Source organism: Aptenodytes patagonicus, chromosome 1 (genome assembly GCF_965638725.1).
Source record: "Aptenodytes patagonicus chromosome 1, bAptPat1.pri.cur, whole genome shotgun sequence".
Taxonomy (NCBI): Eukaryota; Metazoa; Chordata; class Aves; order Sphenisciformes; family Spheniscidae; genus Aptenodytes; species Aptenodytes patagonicus.
In genome coordinates this window covers 69,421,921-69,442,990 of record NC_134949.1, presented here as the reverse complement: position 1 = coordinate 69,442,990, position 21,070 = coordinate 69,421,921, and the positions used below count along the sequence as shown (strand labels likewise).

The 21,070-nt window shown below is 38.3% G+C and overlaps 1 protein-coding gene across 10 annotated transcripts in view; it reads right to left on the bottom strand.

Moving 5' to 3' along the window:
* Window positions 1-21,070, bottom strand: part of ERC1 (ELKS/RAB6-interacting/CAST family member 1) — a 309,608-nt gene that overhangs the window by 80,104 nt on the left and 208,434 nt on the right. The window lies entirely within an intron of this gene.

The following is a 21,070-nucleotide window of genomic DNA, read 5'->3' as shown; positions in this document are numbered from 1 at the left end:
TCTCTGGTTCTCTTCCCATTTGCTATAGTCCTCTTTAGATCTTTTTGTCATTCTTTATATTGGCATTAGTTAATCTGGGTACCAAAAAGAGAAACACATATTTTTTTTTTTTTTTTAACAATCTTTTTGTAAATTGCAACCTTTCAGACCTCACTGTCATGCTTTTCTCTTGGTTGCACTTTTTCAGTTCTAATATAATCTATAACGTAGCTTATTGGTCTATTTACCTCATATTCTGCCAACATTGAGAATTATAGTATTAGGGACATTATAGAGCACATCCCTGTCTAATCTCATTCTAATATCCACTTACGGACCTATTGCCTGTGAATCTGTCTAAGCCATGTTTGATCCTGCTGACACCGTCTCTACAGCGCTCCGTGACCACAAAGCTTCACTACCTGCTGCATAAAGAAGTGCTTTTACATGTTTTAAACCGATCTCTAGTTTCACTGAGTAAAGCCCAATTCTATTGCAATGAAATGCAGCGTCAGCCCATGAGAAAGATCATCTGAGCTGAAAACAGACAATGCTCACCTTCGCCTCTGTCCTCCACTTAGCAGAGGGGTACAGCCTCCCCGCGGTAGCCCTGTCCTCCTGTACAAGCAGCCTTGTCTACATCCATGCAAGAGTTAAAGCCCAATGTGATAAATAAATTCTTTCCTCCCATGAAGAAAACATTCTTTTTCACTCAGCGAGTGGCACAGTACTGCATTAGTAAGCATTGTTATACTGTCATAACTTCCTCTATAAATAAAATTTTAAAAATCATTGGACACACTGTTGGGTGTCCATGGTGAGGTGTTGGCAGCGGGGGGATTGCAGGAGTCTCTGTGAGGAGACACCGGGGCTGCCCGGTGCTGGACGCAGCCGGTTCCTGACTGCTCCAGTGGACCTACTGCAGGGCACAGCTGAGCCCCTCAGCCAAGTTGGTCGCACCTCTGGGAAAACATATTTTAGAAAGGGCAAAACCCGCCACACAGGCAGGGGAAGTAGGGGGTGGTGGGGGAGAGAGTGAGAAACAGCAGTGGGAACACCAAGGTCAGAGAAGGAGGAGGGGAAAGAGGTGCCCCAGGTGCCGAAGCACGTATCTGCTGCAGCCTGTGGACAGCCCATGCTGGAGCAGATATCCGCTGCAGTCCTCACAGAGCCCATGCCACAGCAGATTTTTCTCCTGCAGGGATTGTAGCCCTATGATGAGAGCCCACGCTGGAGTAGGGGAAAAATGTGAGAGGGAAGGAGCAGCAAAGAGAAACTACGTACTGACCATACCCATCCCATCCCTCCCTGCACCCCTCAGAGGAGTCTGGAGCGATGGAGTGAAGTTTAGCATGGGAAATGGTGGAGAAAAGGTGTTGGTTTATTGTTTGTCTTTATTTCTCACTACCCAAATCTATTTTAATTGGCAATAAATTAATTTTCCCTAAGTCAAGTTTGTTTTGACCGTGACAGTAACCAGTACGCAATCTCCCTGTCCTTATCATGACACACGAGCCTTCTCATCCTATCTTTTCCCCCTGTTGTGTTGAGGAGGGGGAGTGAGCGAGCAGCTGGGTGGGAGTTTGGCCCTTAGTCAAAGTTAACCCACCACAGACACATTTTTATGTTCAAACAGTAGCTTAGAGATATACTTTTACCATAAGAAGGTAAAGTCTCATTGGAAATAAGCATGCACATTCACTTTCTAGAGGTGGCTTTTAAAGCCGTAGGTAAAGTTCTAGCTACGAATCAGGGCTCAGAAGCGAACATGCTTAACTTTTCAGGTTGGAGGAGAAAAAAATCAGTTTTTATAAAAAGAGGTTGACTGCAGTCATGGGTATCATGGAATGTGAAGAAACAAAGGAACTGTCACCGTGCACACTGGCACAGAACGAAAACTGTGTTGGATCAAGGAAGATGCAGCTGAGCCTGTAGGAAAGAATGGGGGTACCTGCTCTCCAAAATTAAACTCCCAAGAAGCAATGAACGACAGCAGGGAAGTGCACTCAGTCAGTTTACTTTTTACCCACTCTATGTATTCAGCAAGAAATTGTTATTCTTTAAATGCTGCCTCACCCAGCACCTCTGTCATGAAATATACTAAAAATTATGGTGTTAAAAAATTAGCTTTATTTCTAATATGATACAAAAGATACAACAAGCAACTTCTCAGTCTTAACAAGTACTCCTTTTTTTTGCCAAAAACATTTTCATGCTGTCTTCTTTCCTACTCAGCCAAAAGCAGCAGTGATTTTGGCTCTATGCCATCACTATAATCAGCAATACCAAGAAACTTAATCACAATGGCAGCAATGTCAATAAAGCCCTGGAAGAAGCCAAAGAAGTTTCTGTACAGCCTTATTCAAAAGGAAATGTTTCCTAGGCTAAAGTGCTTCTCTTTAGCTCTACACAATGCCATGAAACATGCCCTTACGCTATTCAAATACTTCCTGTGGACAAGCAGCCACCTTGGTGTCTGAGGACAATCTTCCAGAAGGACAGAAACATTCATTAAACAGTAGTAAGAAACTAGGGCAGATTAGAATGGTTACTGGGCAGGATCAGCTACTCTGACACACCCTGACTTGTGAGTATAGTCAACAAAAAAACAAAAGGCGGGGGGGGAAGTGAATGAAAAGTGATTTCTGGACAGATAATTACTTGGTATTTTCTAACCCATAATCAAGTTTAAAAACAGCGCACTCTGGTTTCCTTGAGAGAAAAAATATGGGAAGCTAAGTATGAATGGGCTGTGAAAGTTCGGTGATATTCACCAATATAAGTTGCTACCTAGAGCACTAAGAAATACTTTTAATCAAGATACATCTGCTTTTCTACTTATTTTTTTGTTACAATATATAGCTCTCCTAATTCTTCCAAGAGTTAGGAGACCTTACCTGGAGGCTATAAACACACAAAATACTGAAAACAGAAAGAGACATTAGATAGAAGACAAAGCTGATTGCCTTTATGCCCAAGTCTTGCATAGAAGACATCTGGAGATGAATTTTGACTTGTTATGCAGTGGATTCAGATTCCAGAGTCTGCTTCCCCACAGACCTTGTACAAAGAGAGGGGAAGGAGAAGACAAGACTCATAAAGATGAAGTGATCAAGAGGACATCAATGTCATTCTGAAGTGTATATGAATAGCTGTTTTTCTGTGGCAAAAATTGCTTTTGTCTTCTCTGTATCCAAATGGTTTATATTTTAGACATTAATAACAGGCACGTATCACAAATGAGTGAATGGTCCATAACACAAAATAAAACAGCAGTAATCTGTCCTTACTGTGTAATTACAGAACAGATGAGAAAACTTTAATTCTGTTCAGAGAAGAACATTTGAACCTGTTGCTCTAAATTATTTTGGGAGAAATTCTAACAAAACTGATCCGATCAAAGCAAAACAAAACAAAAAAGCCCTTTCCTGTGACAGATTCAAGGATGCCATTTGATAACCTTCCACCCATTCTATTAGAAGAAAGGGAACATTTAAAGATAGTATGGCTAGAAGATTATTAGCAACTCTGCTCAACACCACTGTTGGCTTTCTTTGAGGGAGGCTCTCGAGAAAGGTTTTCAAGCGGAAAGACTACTTTTTGAGATTCGTTAGTGGGCAGTTATCAACCACATCTCATTTTATCCTAAACGGCATAGCTTTTGAACAAATACCCTGCCCCTCCAAAATAAAAGAATGAGAAAACAGATATATTAATTTTAATTCATTTGAAAACCATAACGTGCATAAAAGGGACTGGTTTTTGCTAGTCGTAAATAACAGTCCATGATGCTAACTCCTTGCTACCTCTTCCAAATATATCAGGTTAAAAATAATTCCTTTCTCTTCTGAATCACAACATTCACGTTACAAATGAGGCATCGTGAAAAGAGGCATTCCTTTGGTAGCGATGAAAGTTGTTAGAGCCCTGACTGTATAGCATATGATGTGCACTGGTAGAGCTAACAAAGCAGAATAGTTCACCCATTAAGAAAGGACAGATCTAATCTGAAAGTGGCTAGTTGCTTTGACTGTATAAGCAGGACTATTTGCATCCCCATGTTTTCCTAACATTGCTAAAGGTCTATGTGAACAAGGCTGATGAAGTCTGAAATTCCTGAATTTCTTCCTGTGAATGGAGGGGCATATAGAGACATCAAATAAATTGTATGAAAATATTTGCTTCAATCTGACTGCTAACAATTAAACAAGCAAATGAAGTTTTTATAAGGTCTTTACATGTTTCCCAACATCCCTCACATCTGATCCCACCCATTAGAGTTCGTTGTCTTTTCTCAAGGCTGAAGTTACTAATTTTTCTTTTTTGGACTAGTTTGTACCTACAAAACATATCACTGCAATTGGCATATGCAACCCCATGAATGCAGACATTGTTGTAGTCTTATAGACATACTTATGCAGAGACAGTTAGGGCCTATGGGCTTAGGAAAAGAAGCTATATCAATTTAAGTCATATTTATAATGACAAAATTGCATTCAGTCTCAGGGTTGTACTAATGATTGTGCTGAGTTAGCCCTTTCTGTTAGGACCAGAAGGGGGGTAGGGGAAGAAACACCTTTTACCAAAATAGTTAAAATGCTATAAAAAAAAGTCTGTGTATGCAGCCCAGGTCTTATAAGGAAGTGTTCTTAAACATTTATTTCTTGAAACACAAGGTTTCAATCAACAGCCACCGGAGACTCTGGGGTCATGATCTTCCCTGTACGCAACCCCCTCAATGTTCTGCATAAAGGTCAGCGAGGTTCACCCTCTGAATGAAGTTGCCTTCCAAACACTTTGACTACGGAATAAACAGTTTCTAACCCAGCTTGCAAAACTCTTAGCATTGTTTTCTAAGAAAAAGACAAACTCTTACTAAGAGATTTCATATTCATACTCTCTGTAGACTCTTTACAAATTAAAGACCTGTAAAATCTTGAACCTTTAAGTCTGTCAGCAACAAGTAAGTTGAGAAGAACACCACATGTTAATTTAAGAAGCCCATTGAGTGCCTACATTGTATTCTTCAGCTATCCGACTGGCTTAAAGTGCTTCTTACACCTTGATATGCTAGTATATTCATACTGTGTTAGCATATACACATAATGAACACTCATGCTTGGCATCAGCCGGACTTGTGTCAAAAGTAAAATACTGTGAGGTTACAGGGAATCTGGAACATGTTCTGATGCAAGACAGAGGTTTAAAGAAGAAGTAAGAAAAATAATGCTTTGTAGCACCTAAAGCAATGAGGGAAAACACAAAACGCCTTTAGGATGTATCTGCAAATCCCGATTTGAATACTTTAAGGATTGTTAGGGTCAAGGAATGTTAGTAAGTGCCACCAAAAGTTAGAACTAAAATGGAAGAGTTATCTTCTGCAGAACTTCAGATGGTATTTTAAAAGAAGTTACATTTTATTTTGCATTTGATAAACATTCCTGTTTCTGGCACTGCTCCTATTTGATTGGGCTGTCTGGTGCCTGAACCCTACAGAGCTGCCACACTGCAAGTAACACGATACATATTTCTTTCGTATCCGCCGGTGATAAGTTACATTACTGAAACTCATCCAGGAAATATACCTGTTAATTTTGCTTTAGATGGATTCTATTAAAATGTGAAAATCTTGGCAAGGACAGGGGTAAGACTTGCCCACTGTCTGGGTCCCCTTCCCACCCAGCCAACAGGGCAGACTTTTTAGTTCATTATCACCTCATCAGTGCTCCTGTCAGCTGCCAGCAGTGAGAAAGGACTAAGCCACTCACTAATTCCTGGCCTTCCTGCCTCCACTGAAGCAGCAGTAAATCCAGAACAGATGGATGCTCTTTAACCCTCTCAATCCAGACACCTACTTTAATCAGTCTAATCAACCCACTCAACTCAGAACAAGGAATGACTGACAGATGCAGAATGACGGAGGGACCGAACTGTTGCAGCTCAGATCCTTAACAGAAAACACCGCTCCACCTCCAATACTCTGCTGATAAGGGAGGCAGCTGGCCAAAGGCAGCAGGCCTATCGGGTCAAGAGTAGGACAGACCTCTTAGTGAAGAGGAGAAAGCTGTAGAGGAAGGGATTATGAAGCAGGAGAAGATTATTAAACATCAAGATCTCATCACAAGGATCTCATCACATTGCGCAAGCTATGAATGAAGACCAGAAGGCATTTACTCCGTGCAAAGGTGGCTTTTGGTTTTGCAACCGAAGTTGCAGTTCAAGCCAATCTAACAGCTTGCTGTCACAGTCTTCTCTTTCCCAGGACACAAGACATTAAGTTTCAAACCTTGCCTTGTGCTGTCTGAGGCTTATCTAACCATGGATTGCCATTTCTGTGCACTAAGCCAGCAGAAAACTAACTTCAGAAAAATGTCAACATATTTTTGCTAGGTTAGTGTGCTGAATTAGTGCAGTGGAGTTTCGTGAGTGCCAGATACAGTGTAAAGGAGGAATTGGGAAGGGGGAACAGGACCAGATGGGTCAGTACCTCAGGCTGCTGTGCAGTCGGAACACAATGCCTCATGTTCCAGAGAACATATTTTCGGTCTTTGCCTATACACCGCAGAGCACAGCTTCATTCATACAATAAGGCAGCATCAGAAATTGCATGTGAAGTTTCAAATGCTTCTTAAAAGGGATTTTACTGAATGATAACGTCAAGAGGAACTCTTCTGTTTATTTTCATATTCACACATTTCAACAAGGCCTAAACAACTGTGTGAAGAACATGGCTAATTATAATATTCAGAGAGAAAGAATTTTTTTTTTTTTAAGATTCTCTGAATGATGTTGCTTTCCTTGACCTGCTGCAGAAGAAACGAATAAAGAAACAGTATTATAGTGCTCTGGCACCTCAAATAGTTTTACATACTTAAAGGCTTAAAGAAAACCTTCACTGAGTTATGAGAAAAATAAATGAGAAAAAGTAGTTGTATATTCATTTTAGAGCTCGGAAACTTTATAAAGTGACTTGGCTAAGGTCAAATTGCACACCTAGGAGAATTTATGAATGCCATTTAGAATGACTACATTTCAGTCTTGCCGTTCTGGAGCATCTTATTTGTAAAAAAGAAAAGACAAACAGGAACAAATTCAAAGAGTAGTAACAAAATGATAGTGTATTTGTAAAACCAACATAGCCTGGGAAAAATTCCAAAGTGAGTTTGGCCGTGGACCAGGCCATATCCTTATGGCTCACAGGTGCACAGCACAGAGAAACGCTAGGTTAGCTCTACCTGGTGGCTCTGAATACAGATCAGCACATGGCACGAATTATTAGGAGCATCAACAAGGCTTAATCATGCTTTTCTCAATCTGTCTGCTTTTTAACCTCAGAAGTTTTACTTGTGTGATCGCAGCTTCTCTCTTTTGTACCTTTTCTACACGTATATGAAATCCTGTTGTAAGGAGCTAGATAATGAAGAAGAAAAACTGAAGAGTCAGTTAGCATCTTGCCCTGTATCATGTAAACAATACCTCCTGTTTACCTAAGGGCCTAACTGAAACCAGTTTTCTGAACCCAGGAGAGGCTGATGAGCATGATATGGAAAACAAAGCTTTAAAAAAAAAAATTAATTTCACCACTTCTACAAATATTCTTGATTGAACAGTATAAAGGCCATCCTGCCCCTGCATCTTTGATAAGAAAATTGTGCCCTTCTCTTAGCATTTTAATTTTTCAATTATAAGCCATGCACTCAAATTTTAAGCTAAATCTCTGTAAGTTTTTGCATTTACTTCTAGAATTTGCAACTTTAAAAGTTATAAATGAGGAATGTGTATCATAACAGCCCATTTATTCACTAATGCAATGCATTTAGTGCACATCTTCATTCACAAAACTGGCTTTCCACATGTCATTTGTTAAAATTCGTAATTTTGCTCCTTAGCTAACACTGACCAAAATTTGCAGGATTAGAAGGTGGTTCTGGAATAGTGGAACAGCCAGCCTTGTGTGAGCAGGAGAAAGACTTGGCATCGGCAATTGGCCAATGAAACCAGAACTCACTCCCAAACACCTCCAAGGACAACTACAAAGCTTAGTACCTACAGAAAAACTCATTCAAAGCTAGCTTTTTCTTAAGTATGACTACAGTAACAGTCAAAAAGACAAAAAACATAGATGAGTTTATTATAACTGTGAAATAGAGTGGGAAAATATTTGTGCATGTGCCTGTTATAATTCTGTGAATTTTCACCAAAAAGACAATCAAGGACAGCAAAATTATCTAGCAAAACCAGAAAAAATGTTAGAATGACACTGAGAATCTACTGTTCTTTGTTAAATAATAATAATGTACTTCAATTACATAAGAACAAAATATATATTTTTTAAAAAGTAACATAGTTCAGCCATGGAATGAGCTATCAAATACATTGTACCATTCTCAAAGTAGAAGGTGAAAGTTGAGAGTCAGCTACTGGCAATGTTTTAGGAATAAATTATTCTTCCACAATATGAAAAAGAAACAACTCCATTAAAAGACCCGTTCAGCCTCAGTGATTACGACTAACCTATGGCGTGGAAGTCGCTTGACTGCAAGTGTTTTGGAACTAATAATTCCAAAGCTTTTAGGAAAGTATGTGATGTGAAATGTCATGAGAACAATGACTCCTAATCCCAATGAGCCTGGGAAGTACCATGTTCCTAAATAAGAGGACCTTGACCGAGAACATGACTTTTTAGAGCGGCCAAAAGAGATGACAGAAGTTCAACTGAAACTATGAGGTCTTGCAGTGTAGAATATGTTTATGATGTCAAATTTGGGGATATTAATACATTCAGCATCACTTCAAGATGACCTCTGTCAATGCTGAGAAGCTGTCTGACCAGACTGCAGTCTTGTCTCTAACCGATGCTGATGGGAACTGTGATGATTCAGTTGTTCTTGGTGCCTGCTCTGGGATTCCATTGCCCAAATAATGGTATCTAATGCCACATTAGCTGTCCTAGGATACAAGAAACAAGAGGCCAGCAATGTGACACAGAATATATGGAAAATCCATGCCTTTCTGAAGAGGCACTTGGAGGTCCAGTGGGATAATCTGAAATGGCAACAGACTCCTAGGTTCAGACAACGCAATGCTGTTCTCCTTAGAACCAACAATTAAGCGATCAACAGGTGTGTCAGAGCTAGAAATGAGCTCCTTTCTTGTCCAACGTATATCTTGTATGTAGAATGGTGGAAGTCTTGAAAAATGTTTCTTGGAGTCAAACGTAAATCAGAGATGGTCACTGGTAGGCAGAGAACAAGGTTCTGAAGGCCAACCAACAAACAAAGAGGACAAAGTGAAGACTTGAGGAACAGAGAAGATGGGAAAGCACCTAGCTGTGTATCTCTTGGTCTCTGTCCTATTAAAAACAATTTTCTATCATGAACAAGAAAACAAATTTTAATATTGCCCTTTAATACTTTAATAACTGTCCTTTATTCATTTGCAATGGAATATAAACTGTATTTATGGAAAAAAAATCTCATTTCCTAGCAAATGAAAACTTATATTGGAGTGCAAGATACAGTTAAATGACTTGAGCGTGGTCTGGAGGTCACTCTGCTACAAGCAACCCAGACAATTTTTCATGCCATTTAAATTCTTCTGTGCTGAGTTTTCCTTATCCCTAAATAAGATAAATACTTATTTTTTCAGAGGAGTATTTTGAGAATTAACATGGCATTTGTAACTGCTTTAACATTCACAGATGGAAAGTACTACATAATGTGAAGTATCATAATGAGAACTGAATGCCACAGCATAAATTGATATTATAGAAGGCTGCACAATTAAAAAAAAAAATCTATTCCTAGAAGTATTTTAAGGTCATGTGGAGACGAGTTATTGTATCCCATTTTGATCAGCAAACTCCTCTTGTTCATTAAAGGTGTAGGTGTGTATTTCCAAGTCCCAGCAGACTGCCACCAAGTTCAGCTTGAAGAGCTGAGAAGTTAGGTAATGAAATACTTCCACTAGACTATCCTAACTCTTACCTGAAATCAAAACACACAGTTAAGACAAACTAGAAAAATGTGCAAACGCAGTGCATGAATTGCAAAGAGGAACGTGACTTCTTTTGGTATGCGGGTTCCTTCAGTTACTATTTTTAAAAGACTTTTTCTAAGACTTGTAGGATTTCCTTGGGGATAGAGCAACTGAAAAAGGTAGATTTTGTCCTTCACAATGCGTGTTCCAGACCAGCCATATCAGTATATAGAAGGGCGATGAAAGTCGAACTGAAAATCTGTGACTGTTGGTCATGAGGAGTCAAATTTTCCATCTTTTCCAAGCAGGCATTTCCTGATGATGGTCTGCTGATTTATGTACAACCGCTTCAGAAATGACTTGGCAGTGGGAACAGGGGGTAGAGTAACTCCAAAAGAAGAGTTGAGGGTTTTATTCCATGCCTCATACTATAACCTAACAGTTCTTAAACAAGCATTCCTGCCTTGCAAATACATTAAATTATCATTACATCACTCATCTGCTAAGAAACTTATAAAGCTTATCAGAATCTGGAGAAAATTAACTATACTTATTTATAAAATAAAAATGACCCATACTCTAGGCAGGTCAAACAAAACACAAGCAATGCATGCACATTGCACACACATGAGTTCCTGCACCAGGAAGAAGTGTAACAGCAATTGGGCTAAGGTAGGTATAGGCTAAAAAGCATGTATTTCATTATTAGGACTCACTGGTGTGAATAAAGCGTAACTTACGACACTGTTTACATATTTATTCCACATCGCTATTTTATCAGTTAGTAAAACAGAAAATCAAACCAGAACAGAGATCTATTAAAAGATAATGCATCTCCCATGTATGGGAATAAAGCTTTTATGTTATTCGTATCACTGAGATGAAAACAGATAGTTGCCCAGTGTAATTTCTGTCCCTCTAAAGCTATTTTCATTAAAGGTCTACAAGTTCTGTTTCAGAAACAGGTAACAAAAGAAGAATTTCTTACACTTAGTTGTATGTAAGTTGCATTGGGAGCATGTTTGTCCATAAAATGGAACAAGAAATTCAATATTTGTATAAATAATGTACTTGAGACAATGGAGATGTATCCATACATGTGTCAAAGTCTCCCCAAAATGAGGGCACAAAATGTATAAAGAAAGGTGTTGTCAGTTACAGTGTCTCTAGGCATCCCTGACTGTACTTTTCGACTTCCCACACAGCGGAATTGCTACACCCATGCTCCATGTTGTAAAGGAGGCAAAAGCTGCAGCAGTTGAGACCACTGGAGTGAAGCCTGGGTGAGAGGTTGCTTGAAGGGGCTGTGCATGACTACAGTGCATGACTCTAGCCCACAGGCTTCTTCTGTTTGGGCCAAATGCAATGTTGGCACCCTCTGCAGCTCAGCACCAAACACCTTTTCCATTCTCCAACAGTTTACTTGCATTTCTGCGTAAGTGCTGGTTTCTTTTGGCTCCAAAGACAGCTTCACCTGCAGGGTTTCATTTTTCTGTTCGACACCTTGCTGTTGATTTTCCCTTACTGCACAAAAGAACTTGCTCCAGTGCCTCTTTCACAACTGCTTCTTTGTAGCAAACGAAAGCCTTAATGATTGTATTTTGATTGTAGAGTTGATTAATTTTGACTTTGTTTAATTTGCGACCTTTGCTGAGATCTTTAGGGCTGGGAATTAAAGAGCACACTGTACCACTGTACTTTGGACATTGTGGGTTTGCCAATTTGTTTCATGCCTCATTTGTCACAAAACCTATGAAATTGTAGTCCAAAGCCAGCTTCATATTTTTCAAGGCAGGGCAAAAATTTATTTGTTTTTGTTTTAAATTAACATCTCCTGGCTAAATTAATCTAATTTTTCAAACTCCAAATCAAAGCCCCCACTAACAATGGGAATCTAGCAAGCAAGACAAATCCGAAGATCAGCTTAGCAAAAGAGAACAGATTGATTCTCTCCAATTAGAGCACTAAAGTGGTAAGATAAGCATACTCAATTTTATGTATAGACATATAATAAAGAAAAAATGAGGATGTAGAAAGGATCTGTATGAGAACATGCTAGAAGAGAGAAATAAATTAAGAAGTATGTATCTTATATGCACAACATTTCCTATTAAACATTTGTGTCTCAAACATTAAGCTATTTAAAAACCTGCAAACCTAGTATCTTCAGATTTTAATTCCTGACGTCACTGAAGTTCTGTGGCCATGGCTGAACGAGTCACTTCATGGTTTTGTTTTCAGTTTACTCCTTTGAGGAACAACGATAGTATTTCTCCATTTTTATAAAAAGGAAGACTGACATGTAAGATCTGTCAATTAAAAGAACTAAACTGCAAAGTACTATTATTAATAGCTGCATTATTAATATTTTTGAAGAAAATGTGTCTAGCTGAGGTCATTAAGGCTTTCTGTAAATATCAGAAGATATCCTTTGCATTCTTTATAACCTAACCAGACCTAACCCTTTCAGATTTCCTGCCTCCTGAGGGCTTGAAAGGCAGCAAGAATTTTGCAGCTACCTTGAACCAACAAATTGAATGATGTTTACTTCTTTCAATTTAAAAAAAAGTTTCCTTTGCATGAAGAATACTCAAAATGGACTACCTACAAGAGCAAAATTTCTCTTTAGAAATTGAATCTGCAAGCCAAAGCCAGTATTAACAGAGAGAACTGAGCCCACATAATATGTAGAACAAGCTCATGCATATAATATGTATATTTTTACGACAGACATTCATTAAGGGAAGTATATGATCTGTGCTGAAAAATCACAAAAACTGCAAGATAACACCCTCCCTATCCTAAATTTCATCTAAACTACCCCCAAAGCACGTTCAGCTATATTTAAGCTATTTGTGATACGTTGGTGTAATTTGTCTGTAAAAACCTCCAGCGAACAGTATTCTACAACCTCCCTAGATGCCCTCTTCACTTTATCGAGATCATCGTGAATTCTCATCTTGTTCTCCAAAATGCCTGAACACCCACTGTGGCATTTTGGCAATACTTACCCTTTGGCTTGTCAGCCACTTCATTAATGGACATTTTGAACAGTAACAGACTTGGGAGAGACCTCCAAGGGAACCATGTAATACAGGTTTCCATTTTGACAATGAACTATTAATTATTTTCCAGCTACCTGCTTGTTCACTTTACAATAGTTTAATCAGGAATATAATCCCTGCTTTGCTGATGAGACAGTTCTTTGAGACAATGACAGAAATCCTCCTGAGATCAAAACATATCACATCTACTGTATTACCAAAACTACGACTTGGCATATGGGGACACACTTTACTATTTTCTATGCATTTACAAATAATATTTTTTATCATTTACTCCAATAACTTTCTAAGAACTGAAGGTAGGCTGATGAAATCCTTGGCTGCTCAAAGCTACTTGCAGTAGTCATCTTTTCACAACAGTATTGGTGGTCTTAAATCTTTATTCATGAAATTAAACTAAATGATCAAACTAGTTGACTCTTAGATTGTGTAGCAAACACCAGTTATGTCATTTAGTTTAACCTCATATGCAAAGCTTGATTCCTAGATTACATAGTGGAAATAAAACTAGTGTGATCCTTGAGTTTTGAATGTTTTCTTGACATCAATTTTAAAGCTGTAAAATGCTAGCAGACTGAAAAAGAACTATAGGTTTCCAGAAAGCTATAGCCATACCTATCTAGTGCTTGAGGAAGGGCTATAAAAGGGGCTTTAGGGAACACCAAATATGACATTGTGTCAAATCATTTTTCAGTCTTCCCTACAATCCTATACATAGTAGCTCCCAATACCAGGAAAGATAGTTCTCTTTACCCTGTAATCTGCAGAAACTATAACACTAGATATTGGACTGGGGAAAAGTGACTCAATAGCAATGACAGGATTATACCTTAAAGACAGACACTTTTAGGGTGCTTAGTGTCATCTTTTAGGATTTCTAAATTAACAGTTCTGGTCAATTTTCATGTTTTTAATTCCTGTTACATGTAGTTACTTGCGCTGCACATAAGATACCACCAGACGAACCAACAACTCCCAAACCCTCTCACTATGGAGTTTTCTTAGAAATTCCATAGACTTGCAGATGGTGTTTTTTATTTTGCTTAAAAGAGCTCAAAAGTATTGTTTGGGAAGGGAGGAAAACCAAAAGATATACTGAATATTCCCATACAGTATAAAGACAAAGATTGTAGGGACCGCCAACGACTTGACTCATTTCTCCAATTTTTCTTACACAACTCCCACTTGTTGTCCTCCAGGACTGTAGGACAGCAATTACTTGCTTTAGAAGTTATTTCTGTAATTAAAGCGAATTGACCTGACTTTCAGTAAAGGAATTTCTGTTCAAGTCCAGAAAACACTCTGAAGTTAGACTTTGCCTTACCTACACCCCGCAAAGCTGCACTGTTATTTTAAAAACAATAAAAGAATGACTCGCATATGCACAGTGGCCATATGAGCACATCTAACCTTTGAGATTTCCCTCCTTGTATTTTGAACTATGTTGACGATGTCCGGATGGGATTTACAATGGCTCAAAGCTACTATTGTTCACACTACATTAAATCTACAATATATGCAATGAGATACCATAATATTTTCACTTGGAACTTCTATTAACCCACAACTTGACTGTGTTTAATGAAATATGTAGTGCTTACAGAGTTGATTTATATGCATCACTATTTACAGTGCACGTTTATAAAAGACGAAAAAGCACCCTAAGGAACTCACGGTTCTTTTGACTTTAACAGAAAGTAAAATGTGCCTGATTTGGTTTAGCTCAGTAACACCCCTGGAAGCCCCAGAATCTTATAGCTGGATTAGGGATGGCGACAGGAATCACTGATGCAGCTGAAACAGCCAGCCTAGGAAATGTACTGTTGCTACCAATCCTGAGCCAAAACACTGCTGCGTATTTTGAAACAAAAATCACAGTCATATTTATGTTTGTTGTGTATATAAGTATATAGAAACAATAAAAAAGGCATGCTGAAGACCTGGAAATCTATTTTTGTCAGTGTTGTTCTTGAAATAAGTGGACTGGAGGATTCATACACCCAAGGGAAAATTACACAGATTCTCTTTGAACACATAAACCTTTACTTCTGACAGAACTTCTGAAGGTATTTAATGACACAAAGCGTATGTTAGAATATAGTAGAAAAACAGTGTTTTGTACTGGAAAAGGCATACAGAATTAGCTAGCAGAAGGTAGTATATTGGTGCCCTTAGAGCTATCTTACAGGCAATCTGTTTTATACGTTAGTCAAAATAAAACCATCACTCTCTCCATTCCTCTACCAGTTTAACATTGGGTTAGCTGAGTAGCTATTTCTAGAAAAAAGCATAATTCTTGTTATTCTTTTAGATAAGATGATCTGCATGCAGGTTATGGTAAAAACGAACTTTTCCCAAAGCAACGCCCTTTGGGCAGTAAAGAACATGGGGCACTAATGACTTCCAAGAAATTATCTTGTGCTGCACCTGCTCTCTAAGTGTGTTTGCAATAATGAACTAGCAAACCAAGAAAAGACAAGAAGGGTATTCATCACTAGTGCTAGGATTGTCTAAGCCTAAAAAAAAAAAAACCAATATACATTTTAGCACTCTGTGTGTATGCCAAGATCTCTACTGATGAGATCTTTCATGGCAATTTCTGTAAGAATGCTGTAATCTATTAATAGAAAAGAAAAACATAACAAAACCTGTGCATTCTTAACACTGAGGCTATATGCTATGTTTTTCACATTCTCACTTGAAAGACGTCTAATTTCCTTTCACCAGCTAGAAAACTAAGTTCCAAGAACTACCCAAGAGATCACTTACACTAAACCCACTCCCCGGAAAACATACCCAGAAGGAAAAAAATATCTCCCATGGAAAGGCACGGAAACAGGAGCACGGTGTAGCTAAATTCTCAGGAAGTTAATGACTGGACCTCCTTTTCCCAACTCCTCCCTACAACATTAATAGTCTTAGCAATTACTGAGTGGAACAAACCCCTTTAACACCACCTGGTGTACTTTTCAGCAGTTGGTCTTGCTTCCAGGCCCGTCATGGCTCATTAAGATAGTACAGTACTTTCTCTCTACAAGACTGTTCTCGGGGACCATAGAATTCAAGATAAAATGAGATATGGAGGTTTTATCACAAGACAGAAAGGGACTGTGACATATCGTGCCAAGATTTTAGTATCTGAAAAAGCCACAGAAGAAAAAGTTTTGCAAGGAAGATGAAGAGTAAAAACAAACCAGTTACAAAAGATAAACATAACTTCCCAATACTTCAAGAAACAGCATAAACCACAACACAACAAATTCTGTGTGTGCTCATATGGGGCACCTTATTTACATAGGCTTCACTAAAGGTCCCGCTTCTTTGCTTTGCAGTTTATTCTTTCTGTAAAACTTTGAGATTCGAGTTTAATAGCTCTCTCACCTACGTGAATCATTTGACTGACCAGTTTTGTACTGGTGCCCATAAATAGGTTAAGCTTTTCTGCTCATTTCCATGATTCAGGACATCTAGTATCAGTTGCACTGAAAACGAAGCAGCAGGCTGTCGCAAATGCTGCCACGACACCGAGCGTCTTGGAGTGCCCGAAGGCTCATTGACAACGCAGGAGGACAGAAAGGATAACAGGCTTCATTCCTTAATTGGAAAGAGAAAAAAAGCGCAAAAGAGATCATGTTTTCTCTCAAGCTTTCACCTGAGTTAAAAAATAACAGCAGAAGCCATCGAATTTGAAGGTAACCAAGATCTACAATTACATTTATGAAAAGCCTAATGTTTCATTACGGTGAGGAGAACTGTGGAGTTAAAAAAAAAAAATTTTGGCCTTTCAATAAACTTTAGCCTTAAAAGACACACAATATATCTACACACTGTATTTCAGCTTTCCTATCAGATTCTGTGTGATTCACTTGGAGATTAGCAGCTGTTCCAAGGTCAGTTTATTTCCAATTATTCAAACGTAATGTCTGTATTGTCCAGTAATTAGAAATGGATAATTTTTCACATTTCAGACTACTGCAACTGAACTTTTTACAACTTAAATGTCAAAATCTAACTGGATGACCACATATAATTAAAATAAACATATATGATTATGTATTTTATACTTGAAAATTAAAAAGAACAAAACAATGGTAATAGGATATTGTTGCGTTCATTTTCACTGCGTGCCTCGAAAAAGACATTTTAAAGAAAAAAAATGTAAGCTTATAGAAGAAAAAAAGGGACTGATGCAGATGCACTTGTTCAGGTTTGCCCCAGACAGTAAATACTACGGACATGAGAGCCCCCTGTGGGATTTTGGCTTATTTAATTTCATACACAGTAATTACAGGAGGTGCTTTGGTACCATTGCTGCAATCACATGATGGCCTAATATACCAAGTGGCCCATAGACCTTATAGTCCAGTTCAGTATGATGAAGAGTTTGTGTTGGGCCTAGAAAGCCATACCTTGCAGATGCAAGGTTAACATATTACTGCTTTGTAGCACTGACAACAAATGCGAAGTGACTTCAAACTACAGAGACAACTGTTTATACATGAAGAACACACATGTACTTCTGCAAGTAGGCATCACTTCTCTGGAGAACTGTCGTTAAACCATAGGCATAAACAATGATTTATCTAATCACCAAAAAAAAAAAAAAAATCTCTAATTTCCAAGAAGACAATTTCTGACGTGCTGACAAGTTATCATTGGATGGACATTGATACTTTTTTTTTTCCCCCTGCTTTTGTTCTGGATAAACTGAAATTACTCTTCTGGCAAATAAACTATGTGCCAATTAATCATCCCTAATCCAGCTATAAGATTCCGGGGCTTCCAGGGGTGTTACTGAGCCAATACCTCCAGACAACACTGCTTTATTGCTGAGAGGATGAACTTTTCAGAAGATAAACAACCTTAGCTTCCATTGACTTCATTTTCAGTTGTGAGCGTTCGTGTGCGTGTGTTTGTATTTTTCTTATCTGAGAGCCAGAAAATGAACACTTGGACTTATCAACCATCTACCAAATATTTTTAAGTGACTTGCATATCATGCAGGAAAACTGTAGCAGATATAAGGATGAACAGTCTTCCTGCATAGCACTGCCTAGGTTGGCATCTTATTTTCAATAGTAGCCCTCATGTAGCTCTCAGCAGGCCTTCCAGCTCCGAGATGAAACAAGGAAGCAATACAATAAACAGCTTCATTAAGCTACACAGGCCTGGTTCATCTCTGATCACCGCTTACACTCTGTATCAAACAAAACACTATCTGTGGGATGTATTCATGCAATTAGAGACTGGTGTGATAAATATTGAAAAGACCACTCATGTAAAGTCATATAAGAAATCAAAAGACATTTTTTGACAGCTTGATTTTGAAACATAAATTATGTTCTATTATAACAACTCATTTGTCTGTAATATCCTTGATTATTTTTAAAGAAAAAAGAGGATAGTAAATTATTCTTGGACAAGTAATAATCTTTCTGTTATGTGCCAGCAGGATGAAGGATCCAACTCTGAAGCGCCAACTGCATTATGTAAGTCTGCATCCCTTGAATTATAGGGCTAGCAGCAATTGCAATTAGCAAGAGAAGGCATAATTCAGGAAAGGACTGTTGGACAGTTTTCCAGGTCTGAAAGAACAGATTGAGAAATGCTCCAACTGGGACTTTTCAACCCCGAAGCAGATGACTAGGAAGAATCTTCTGGTCGTTCTGACCATAACAAAAGGCCTGCCTAGTCCAGAGGAAAAAAAAAAAAAAAAAAAAAAAATCTCTTCTCTACATACAGACACAGTGTCTGTTCCCCTTCCCTGTAAGTGCAGTGTCCGCTGCTACAGTTTTGGCAATTGCATGAGCTCGGCCCCAGATTAGACTGTTTGTGCTCGGTTATTTTCACACACTGCCAAAATTTGCTGACAACACCAGGAGAAAAAAAGGGAAAGGAAAACTGGTGATTTTCAACAGTTTATAACTCAGCTCAGCCTAAGCAGGTTTTTATGGGACAAAGAACAGAGATTTCTCTGTAGACAGCACTTTATTCCTGCCTAATTTAAAAGATTTGCTGTGAATGATGGAAACATTAGAACTTCTTAAAGAAAACATAATAAAACAAAAATCCTACCAGTTCACTAGTATTTTTTTACAGTAGATCATGTTTGGTGATATAAATAGAGAGACCATTATCTACCTCTCTCATAATTATTTACAACAAAGTTTTTTTTTAAAGAAAATGAAAATATTAGACTTAAAGGAAGAGGGCTTCAAAATACATAGTATTTCTTTAAGGAGTGAAATTTCTTCCTTGGAATAATTCACACTTGTGCTATTCCAGTGCCACAGTATTCCCTAAGGAGTGTGAAATGATCTTCTCAGGGTTACAGAGTCAGTAGTAAACACAAGTTCTACTCTAAGAAACAGTATTTTAAGTATATATTTTCATTAACATAATCTCTAACAACTTCCTATTAAAACCCAGAGGTAACTTTCTGGAGTCCTCTTGTTGCTTTAACACTTTCTTTCAGTCCATACCTAGATCTCCTAAAGCAGCATTTCCTAAGCTATTTTTCTTGCATGCTCTCCTGCCCCATTAGCTGACTGCAGGACCCAGGCTGTTAAACTTACAACTCTATCAAATCTTAAATTTAACCAGTGCTGCTTTTGAGCACCTCAAACTTTTCCCAGTGAAGTATGCCCTAAAACTTGGGAAACAATATTGCTTTACTGTATCTTTGAACAGTATCTGTACAACAGTGATTGTTTTGCGTTAAGGATCCCCAAACCAGCTAACTGCTTCACAAAATTGACCACTCATTCAATTACTATTATTTCTGAGTTGAAATAGTAGGAGACATTTTAAGAACATTAGCAACTTTTTGCAAAACTAGAAAAAAGATGAGAAGAGTGCTTTTCGTAATAGGCATAGGCTGGGAGAGTAGGGCAACAAAGTATATACTGGAGTTTCTGTATATAAATATAAGATATTTAATTGACTGGGAGTCCTCAGTAGAGACTTGTTTGCAACAGAGACTCATGGTGAGGGTGAGCTTTTAAAGTTTGGAGCAGCTTTGGCAGCTCTACAGAACTTTAAGACAGACCAGCTATGACTAAAACATGCTCAGCTAGTTAACTATACAAACTAATGTTTTTTCCATCTTTCTCTCCATGTGCTGACAGCATCACCATTCTCTCCAGTGTTCTTCTTCCTTCTGAGGTACAATGGATCTACCAGTTTATGCAGTTCCTGATACTACATTTCAATACAACAACTTTCCAACAATAATTTACTCAGCTAAGAGAGGTCATCATTTAAAAGAAGGGTGTAGTTATATTAAAGGGTCTAGAGCTACACAATTCCAAATACATTTCAGGATATACTGTACACTACGTGTATATTTTAATGAGAAGGTTTGGCAGAGCAGTTTGGCAGAAGAAAGTACTGCCAAGTGATTGGATAGGGGATATATCTCCAGTTGCTTTGGATTCCCACATCACCTTAAGAGCTATTCTTCCCATCCCCCAATACACCAACTCTCAAGGCAGTCAAATTTATAGCTCAATAAAATTTTTTATTAAAAATAAAAAGTGCGGCTTAAGTACTGCAGTCTTCCAACGTCCTTATGCCAGGTCTAGATCAGACTGTTGTAGCTGAATATGAAGCTGGGGAGGCCTGGCCCACTTTATACAGCACTCCTAAGTTAGAGTTTCAAGATCTAAGCCACCTCTCTTTCCATTTTGTAACAGCTGTTTTTCTATCCTTTCATTTAAAAAAAAGAAAAGGAAAGAGGCTAGCGTAGAAAAGTTAAATAAATAAATAATGGCTCACAAAACCACAGTGGAGGAACCACTGCTGGTCCTGCCAATAAAAATGTTCCTTCTCTTCAGAGCTGGCTAAACAACTGAAAGTGTTTCTAATGAACTGCTGGCAGCACTATCCATCATTGCACTAAATGGATTCATGTCTCCCTAAACTAAGGATAATTATTTATCTATAATGCACGGTCAGAAATTAGGAAGTATTTAAGCCTTAGAAGTCTAATTCCTCACTTCTCCCCACCTCCTCAAAGCTTGGTTTCATTCAGGCCTCCTTATGTAAAG